This window comes from Mustela erminea, chromosome 3, assembly GCF_009829155.1.
Source record: "Mustela erminea isolate mMusErm1 chromosome 3, mMusErm1.Pri, whole genome shotgun sequence".
NCBI classification, from domain to species: Eukaryota; Metazoa; Chordata; class Mammalia; order Carnivora; family Mustelidae; genus Mustela; species Mustela erminea.
Genome location: NC_045616.1, coordinates 151,506,416 through 151,516,217, shown reverse-complemented (window position 1 = coordinate 151,516,217; position 9,802 = coordinate 151,506,416). Strand labels below are relative to the sequence as shown.

The following is a 9,802-nucleotide window of genomic DNA, read 5'->3' as shown; positions in this document are numbered from 1 at the left end:
GCCTGACCACATGACCTTTGCCCTTAAAAGTTAGTCTGTGAAACCGAGAAGGATCACCCTCTCTTGGAAGAGGTGTGTCTCCGAATGTTGAGTCTGATTCTTGATGCTTGGCATGAAATAAAGCTTTGCTTGACCTTCGCTTTATATCAGTCTCGCTCCTTTAATCACGGACCCATTACTGGGGCACAGCAATACCAAGGTCCCACCCCCCAAAATTACAAAACTCTTATGAAAACACTAGTTTTCAGTAACATAGGAGAAAAAGTTAAAAATTTTAGAGTGATAGGGGAAAACTGTACTCTAAGATGGCCGACCAAACCAGCAAGGGAATTCCAGGCCCTGTCTCAAAGCCCTTCCGGGTTCTTCTTTCCTACCTCGTTTCCGTGCGTGTGCCAAAGGTACCAAGTATGTGGAAGTCGAAGGGTATAAATCCCCCTCCCTGCTTGTGTGCAGGGCTCAGACCTTGGGAGAACAACCTCGTTTGTGCCCACCGGTGTTAAATAAACCTCCGATCCTCCAAAGTCTCCAAGTGCTCCTTGGTTCTTCCATCAGGATCCAGTCCAGGTTCTGCAACAAAAGCAACCCCGAAAAGGAAATTATAAACTACACAAAGAAGGATATTCTGAAAAGTTTCAGAAGTAGTAAAAAAATGAGAAGTTGAATATTAAAGTTATTATTATTTTTTTTTATTTTGAAAGAAATAGCAACAATTAGGGAAGAAGGACAGGGTCCAAAGACTAATTGGACCAGCAATACATAATACAAGAGCACATGCTTAAAGAGCTAATTTAAGATAGACGGAAAGTAATGCCTGTGAGAAAGGTAACCCCTCACAAACAGGTAAGAGTCACTTTGGGCTTATTTTTCATCTTTTCCAGTGCTTAGTGAACAAACCCCCTACTGATTTCAAAGAATATTTTGGTTTTGACATTAGCTTTATGGAAGCTAAAATTCAGACTTAAAGAATTATGAACTCACAATAATTTAGACTTCAAAACTCTGAAAATGGACATGCTTATCTAATTTCTGCCGAAATTTGTGTACTAAACAACAATAAATATTTTGATGAAATATTGCAAGGACACCTGTATTTCCAGGAGAGGCGGTAGTAACGAAAAGGAAAAATTCTGCTGGTAGAGAAAAATGTAGCCCTCATGAAGTGGGTTTGAAAACTAAAATACTCAGAAGAAATCCCTAATCATCAGACGTCATGTTAATAACTCTTAAGACAAGAAGAAAAAAATTTAATAACATTGATTATACTTTTTCAGATTTTTTTTTAAAAGATTTTATTTTTATTTATTTGACAGAGAGAGATCACAAGTAGGCAGAGAGGCAGGCAGAGGGAGAGAGAGAGGGAAGCAGGCTCCCCGCTGAGCGGAGAGCCCGATGCGGGACTCGATCCCAGGACCCCAAGATCATGACCTGAGCCGAAGGCAGCGGCTTAACCCACTGAGCCACCCAGGCACCCCTACTTTTTCAGGTTTTTTAATAAGAAGGGGAGTCAAACGTGCCACTCCAAAATACTCGGTTTTTGGCCTAAAGATTATCTTGAGTGGATTGATTACTTTTTATTTATTTATTTATTCTTATTTTTATTTATTTTTTAATTTTTTAATTTTAATTTTAATTTATTTTTATTTTGTTTGTTTATTTATTTATTTTTAAGAAAAATCAGCCACAGCAAAAGCTCTGGAAAATAAAGAGGTTACCCACTCCTAAGGGACATTTACATTTAGGCGGAAAATCTGCATGTGTAAGGGTGTTTCCCTCTGGGGAAAGATGCCTCTAAATCCCATCCAGAGAATCTTGACAATGGAGAAGGCTTCAGTTTAGATCTACATAACAAGTCTCACCTTATGTTCTGAGCTTTTCCTGGTCACATCCCCCGCCTCCCCCCCCAACATTTGGTCTTTACCTTTAAGGTGATGTTTGGGGGGTGCGGACAGGAGGGAGGGTTGTCTCTCCCATGTATATACAGGATTAAGCTTCTGTTTGTTTTTCTATTAATCTTTTTTTCGCGGGCGGGGTGGGGGGCGTTCTCAGCCAAGAACCTAGAAGAGTAGAGGGAAATTTATCTTTCCTTCCCTACACGTTATCGGTTGAAATTTTGAAAAATACAGAAAACAAAAATTAAACAGTTGATGAGGGAGCACGAGGCTGGCTGAAGACAAAGCAAAAGCTGGAGCCTTGCACCCCCCTCACCCCCTCTCCCTCCGCTCCCTCTCAGTCCTGTGTGTAGCATCCCTCAGGCAGCCCTGACTGCCATGAACAATAAGCAAATAGTTAACTCGCAGAGCTCACAATGCTGCTAGACAGGAGTCTCCCTTGGCTTACAAATGTCCTAAATCTCACTAACAAAGATGATGGATAGCAGGATTGTGACATCCCACCAAAAATTCTCCGAACTATCTTAATGTTAATGGCTGGTCTAAAGACAACACTGATCAAGCCGCAAGGGCAAGGCCTCAGGTAGGCCTCGGACATCCTGGCACCTTGTAGGCCCTCTTTAGCATATGAAAACTCCTCTGAACCCTTCCTTCCCCTCACCTTCCCCCAACCACAGGGTACATAACCTGCCATTCTTCACAACACGGGGCAGCTGCATCTCCGCCTGCCCACGGGTCCTGTCCCAGTGCTTTAATAAACCACCTTTTTGCACCAGAGACGTCTTAAGAATTCTTTCTTAGCCGTCGCCTCCGAACCTCACCCCACCGAACCTGACTTAGGTTCTGGGACTTCATCACAGTGACCGCGCTTCTATTACCCAGGCATAGCAAAGGTGCCTTTGTAGTGTTGCAACTTTTCTGTCCATTCCAGAAACCCCTTGCTAGGAAGGGTCTTTGGTAAGAACAGGAAAAGAGCCATAATCTTCATTGGAATAACAATGCAGCAGTGGGGGAGCCAAAGAGGGGTCTCTGCTAAGAGAGCCAAGTAGTATATGCGAATAAATCCTTTCTTTTTGTTTCAGAAATGCTTCTCCCTGAAGGGCTGGAAGCATCCGAGCCCTTCTCCAACACCCTCAGGAAAGACAGAAGAGGGGTTTCCATGGGGATATGGTATGGGGTGAGCGTAAAGCCAGAGAGAGACTGAGTTCTATAGGAGGGGGCACAGGGACCCAGAACACCTTTATGGTAATAGGAACACCTTTAAGAGAATAGGAAATCTTCTCCACAGCCTACTCTTTAGGAATGCGTACTTAGAGAGATTTCCCCTCTAGTGAATCAACTAAGCCCCTTAGTCCTCCCAGACCCTATGGCTCAGCTAAGGGAAGTCCACGCTATAGACAGTGTATTTTGATCGTTTTCTCACATCCTTCTAAAATATACTTTTTAATGTTGAGATTGATGAGAGTGCAAAAGGCAAGGTGACACCCCACTTACCATCCCGCCCCACTAAATGTGCAATATACGTGCCATTCCTCAGGCACCCAAGACGGCCCAAGAACAAAGGGCCGGGAAGAAACAAATGGTAAACTGATAAAGATCGTGGTCCTGCAGGACATGAAACTCCATCACAGTCTGTAACTGTCTTAATGACTTACAGGTAAAACACGAGTTTAATAATAGCCAGACCTCCAGGAAGAACCTATAGACTCAATTTCCTGCAGTCCTAACGTCAAGTTCCCCTCCACAGGATACAAAAACCGATCTAATCAGTCACTCCTCAGAATCCCAGCGCCACACTTTCTGCCCACAGGACCTGTCCCCATGCTATAATAAAACCACCTATTTGCACCATAAACTGTCTCAAGAATTCCTTCTTCACCACTGCACTCTAGGACCCTGCTCGACGACCCTGCATCAAAATGCCACTACATTATATGGAGATCCTGTTTATTTTTTTCTCCTACAACATTAAGAGTATTTATTGTTCACTCTTTTCACTTTTTTCCTGTGTTTGTCATTGTTATTTTGCTTTTGCGTATTTCAATAATATTTGTGTAAGCATAAATACAGAAAATTTTCTCCATGCTTTCTGATGACTTCCTAAAGAAGAATCACTGTATGACAACTGTTGGGCTGGCAGGAAGGGCTACTAAAGATGGCTAAAGTTCCCGCCACAGGACCTGAGCTCGGGACAGGAGAACAAAGGCCCAAGCAGGAATCTGAGACCCCCGCCCCGGGCTCCTGTGGACCAATGGGATCCCGACGAGCAAGCGGGATATCCAAATAAGGGAAACTTGCCAAAAGACCCCTGAGCTTTCCCCAAGACCCCTTAAAGGCCCCCTCCTCCCTGCCTTGGGTGCGACTTCCCCCACTCTGCTTTCCAGAGTCGCGGAACCTCGCCCGAGGGTGCCCACCTCCTCCCGGTGCAACTTTCTCGGTTCCCCTTCATCTGGGCCCTGAAACTTCACCGGACAGAACCTTTAATAAACCTTGTCTTACACCCACTTCGCCTGGTGTTGTGTTTATTTCGTCGGAAAACTTTACAACAACCAAATGGTCAATCAGTTTGGAACAGAAGCTGCATTTATATTAATGATGGAAACAGTACAAATGTAAAACCAAGTGACAGTCACTCTTTTGAAGCACCAAAATAAATAAGAGTACTTTTATCCAATGGTTGCATTAATTCCTTAATAGCATCTACGATGCCATTACTGTGGTTCTGCAGGGCTTAGCTCTCTGCGCACTTGACATGTCTGTTTATGGCATGATCAGTTCTACGGCCTCAATGTTCACCTCTGTTTCCTTAACGTCCTCCTCTTCACTCTCCTCTGATACAGTCGGGGTCTTTCTTTTTCTTGAATGTTCTAGACAGCTTCCCCTTGAACTCTGAATTTCTCAGCAGCTGCTAGCTATGCTTGCTGAGATAGGCCCTTGACCTGTTACGAAACCTGGACTGGATCCTGGTGGAAGAACCAAGCAGCACTCAGAGACTTTGGAGGATTGGAGATTTATTTAACACCGGTGGGCACAAACGAGGTTGTTCTCCCAAGGTCTGAGCCCCGAGCACAAGCAGGGAGGGGGATTTATACCGTTCGACTTCCACATACTTGGTACCTTTGGCACACGCGCGGAAACGAGGTAGGAAAGAAGAACCCGGAAGGGCTTTGAGACAGGGGCGGGAATTCCCTTGCTGGTTTGGTCGGCCATCTTCCAGCTTTTCCCTATCAGACCTTGTCTTCTTCCCCCAAAATTATGATAGGTCCTAAAACTGGGCTCTTGTAGACATATGGCCTTGCGATGACGAAGGGAACGTTCTAAGATTTCTGGATGGTGACTTTAGTAACTTCTATAACCTGTTGAGGACTTGGTTTGGACATGGCCTCCCACTGACTTTTTTTCTCTCTGACTTCCTTTGCTTTACTTTTCCTGACGGCTTCATCCATTTCAGGGGCTGGTGCCAGTGGGGCTTGCTGTGTGCTTGCCTGTGTGGTAACCTGTTCCTCCAGCTCCGATACTGATTCACCAACGTCAGATTCTGTTCTGACTCTGTCTTTGCTGCTCTGTGTCAGGTAGTGTTGGGAGGGGACTACGGACCCAAGATGGCAGCAAGAACAATATGAAGGTTTATAGAGATAACTTTTGATACTATTGCCAAATGACTTTCTAAAAGGAGATCTAAAATTACATTAATGTCTCTTTCCAAAATACCTTGGATATAATTCTTTTTAAAGTGGTCGGGCTGTTCATATTTTGAATGTACTTTAATGTATTTAATAATTTAGGTTGCCCCTTGTTTTTTATAGGATGTTTCTTTTAATACATTTTGTATTAATATTTCCATGCAGAAAGTCTCTAGAAGTAGAAATCGAAAATAAAAGATAAGACAGCATCGTTTAAATTTTGATAGATGCTGCCCAAATACATTGCAAACTGGTTTATTAATTTATCTCCCACATATCTGTTTTCCTTCGCCTCCAAAAGAACAGGATATAATCCATCTTTTGAATATTGAAATTATAATGTGGACAGAGAGAGCATGTAACTAGTATTCTGGTATTTACTTGCATATTTTTCCTGATGATCAGTGAAGTTGTGTTATTTTCTATGTGTTTATCATTCACTTCCTCCCCTTTTCTGTGAATAGCCTATTTATATCCTTTAAATTTTTTTTTTTTAATTTTGACTTTTCTTTTAAGTGCCTTATAAGGGTACTTTATATAGGTTAGATACTAATCCTTAATGGTACCCACATTAGTAGTAATTTTTTTAAAAAATTTTATTTTGAAATCTCTTCTCTATTTTGAAAACTAAAAATAATTTTTGGGAGTCTTGCCTTGGCAGAAACCTAATGAGTGGTTTCATTCAATTCTGAGTAGAATGTAATTTGTTTTTAATTTTTTTCTTTCATTTAAATGGTACTTTTTAAATAATTTAATGAGAATAGCATATTTTTTATCATTTATTTTTGCTATTACATCATTTTGAATCGAGGACATGGCCAGAATGGTTTCTCTGCTTTGGAAGACACAATATTTTCTTTATAACCTGGTACTTGTGGTGAACATTTATAATTTTTTCATAAGTGCTTAAAACGATTTCATATTCTTATTTTGTTTGGTACATGTATTTGCTGATGATTTTTCTTTACTTGATATGCTGATTTTTAAGGTAGCTCTGAAAATCCCCCAATAAGTCTGTTGAATTTGTATTCATTTAGCTTTATATTGAAACTCTCTGAACAAGCTAATCATTATTATAAAGCTTATTTATTATTATATTTATATGATACACATTTATATTTTATTTGTAAAGTTGTTGTGTTTTTTTTAAGATTTTATTTATTTATTTGACAGACGGAGATCACAAGTAGGCAGAGAGGCAGACAGAGAGAAAGGGAAGCAGGCTTCCCACGGAGCAGAGAGCCCGACGCGGGGCTCGATCCCAGGACCCTGAGATCATGACCTGAGCCGAAGGCAGAGGCTTTAACCCACTGAGCCACCCAGGCACCCCTATTTGTAAAGTTTTGTATCCTTTAATGTAATAAGCACATATGTGGTGTTTATATAAACATTATATATTATGCTTCATATATAATTAATTATAATAATTATTTAGTTCATTCTATTGCCTAATTTGGTTGGGAATGATCTCTGTTTAGTTTATGTTTTCCATTCAACACAGCCTTTGGTGTTGAATATGGTGAGGGCTGGAGGAAGGCAGACAGGAAAGCTGGAGAAGTCATGTGTGAGGAGAGACAGACCCACAGACATAGAGCTAGACTGGCTCTCCAGGTGTGTGGATGTGAGATCCCCACGTCCCTCAGAGGGTCTTGGAGACCTGGGCTCCTAAGGCACCTTGCATTTGGCTCTTGGGATGCTTAGGAGCCTCACATCAACAGACCATCCCCAGAATTTCCACACTACACCCGCACCCTGGGAATTAATTTCAGAGGCAGCTTCTCTCTAGGAGTGGAGTTGGGGACAAGAGAGCTTTTCTCCATCTGTTGCCTTTTCAGTATCTGGCACACCATGACAGCCCATGCTTTCTCCCATTCCCGCTAATTTTGTGGTGCTCAAGTTACAGCATAATAAGGTTGTAGGTTTCTCAGCTCTGTTAGCATTTACTATCAGTCTATTACCAATAGCTTTCTACATTCCAGAATTTCCTGTTTTATTATGCCCTTAGCACCCCCACTCGCTTTTCAGTATCGTATGGGTTTAATTATTTATTATTATATTTTAATAGAGTTTGAAAAGAGAAAGACTTTATTATGCCTCTCATTATCTAAACGGGACCAGAATTCAAATGCTCTTTATATAAGAAATTTGAATTTGTATTCATTTAGCTTTATATTGAAACTCTCTGAACAAGCTAATCATTATTATAAAGCTTATTTATTATTATATTTATATGATACACATTTATATTTTATTTGTAAAGTTGTGTTTTTTTTAAGATTTTATTTATTTATTTGACAGACGGAGATCACAAGTAGGCAGAGAGGCAGACAGAGAGAAAGGGAAGCAGGCTTCCCACGGAGCAGAGACTTTGTTCAAATTTAGGATCTGTCACTTACCAACTGCATACTAACTGGACAAATTACGGTGCCTCAATTTCCTCATTGATAAAGTGTGGATAAAAGTACAACATAGGGGGCGCCTGAGTGGCTCAGTGGGTTAAGCCTCTGCCTTTGGCTCAGGTCATGATCTCAGGGTGCTGGGATTGAGCCCCACATCGGGATCTCTGCTCAGCAGGGAGCCTGCTTCCTCCTCTCTGTCTGCCTGCCTCTCTGCCTACTTGTGATCTCTCTCTGTCAAATAAATAAGTAAAATCTTTAAAAAAAAAAAAAAGTACAAGATAGGGTCATAAACAGACATCTAGAATACTCCATAAATGCTACCTGTTGTTATTATTTTGTATGTTATATATATTGTGAATTTTCTTTTACTTGTAATAGTGTGTATTTATATATCGGTAAATATATGCATATATATCTTTATGCTTTTCAATAATAAAAGCCAGCACTTATAAAGTACTTACTATGTACCTTTTTAGCCCTTCATATATATTAATTTACGGTCCTGAAGGAGAAATCACAATGGCAATTAGGAAATTTTTTTAGCAGATAATGAAAACACAACCTAATAAAATGCATAGGGTGCTTTTCCCATGATGTTTCCTAATTAACCATTGTCGGTGTCTTAAAAATATTCTAGTTTCAGTTCATTTATTTTGAATCTGGTTTCAATACTGAGCAAAGCCTCAGGCTGAAGTCTTAGGAGCTATTAGTTTATTAGGAATTAGCATTCCGAGGAGTAGGAATGAGGCCCAAGGGGGTGAGGCCAGGCTGTCAGGCTCTCCTGAGTCCACGAGAGCACAGCTGCCTGCAGGGGGGCTTGCCCAGTGCCTGCGAGCCTGCCCTGAGGAGCTCTGCAACCGCACCTGCACCTCCGTGTGGTCTTTCTGGGGTAGGGGAGGGCAAGGAAAAGGAAATAGTTTCTCTCTCAGCTTCCGTCTTCCTCCTTCGATCTGGGATATTAGCTTCTCAGTTCCCAGCCTTGGCAGAAATCCAAGTCAGTAAGTCGGCCTTTCTCCAAGAGCATGGCCCCTTACTTCCAAGTGGCTTCTGCAATCTCTGAAGTCTTCAAAAAGATTGTTTTTCAATGCAGCCAGCTTTTGTTGTTCTCAACAAAGTACCCCTCAGCCACAAATCTGCCACTGAGGTCAGAAGTAAAAACTCACCTATATATTTTGGTATGTGATTTTTCTGTAACTGCCCCCCGCCCCCACCCAGGAATCAATAGTTTTAGTTTGGTTAACTCTTGCCCTAAGAATCATTAAAAAGTAGTTAGGTTGGGGTGTTTTGTTTTGTTTTGTTTTGTTTTCCAACTGGTTTTCCATTGCTTCAGAACAAAGTCTATAAAGCCTGGTAGGTTAAAACAACATATACTGCTTCTGTGGGTCAGTAATCTGGGCCCAGCTCAGCTGGGCGGCTCTGAGTCAGAAGCTCCGCCAGGATGCAGTCAAGGTGCCAGCTGGGGTGGAACTCATGTCAAGGTTCAACTGGGAAAGGCTCGGCCTCCAAGCTCACTCACAGGTTGTTGCTTGCAAGATTCCATTTTTCCACTGGATACTGAACAGATATCTGTTCCTCCCTAGCTTTTGGCCTGAGATGCCTTCTATTTCTTGGGATGCGGCAGCTCATCATGGCGGCTTATGTCACTAAATGAGCGAGTGTCAAAAGCCAGAGAGCAAGAGTCCAACAAGCCGGCAGTCTTTCGCAGCCTAACTTCTGAAAGGCTATCCCATCACTTTTATTGTATTCTCTGTATTAGAAACGAGTCTCTAAATCTAAATCTAGCCCACATTCTAAGCTTTCTTTTTTTTTTTTTTTTCATGTTTGGAGATTC

The 9,802-nt window shown here is 41.6% G+C and overlaps 1 pseudogene; it reads right to left on the bottom strand.

Moving 5' to 3' along the window:
* Positions 1–496: 496 nt before the first annotated feature.
* LOC116587272 lies at positions 497–9,600 on the bottom strand (annotated as a pseudogene).
* Positions 9,601–9,802: the final 202 nt, after the last annotated feature.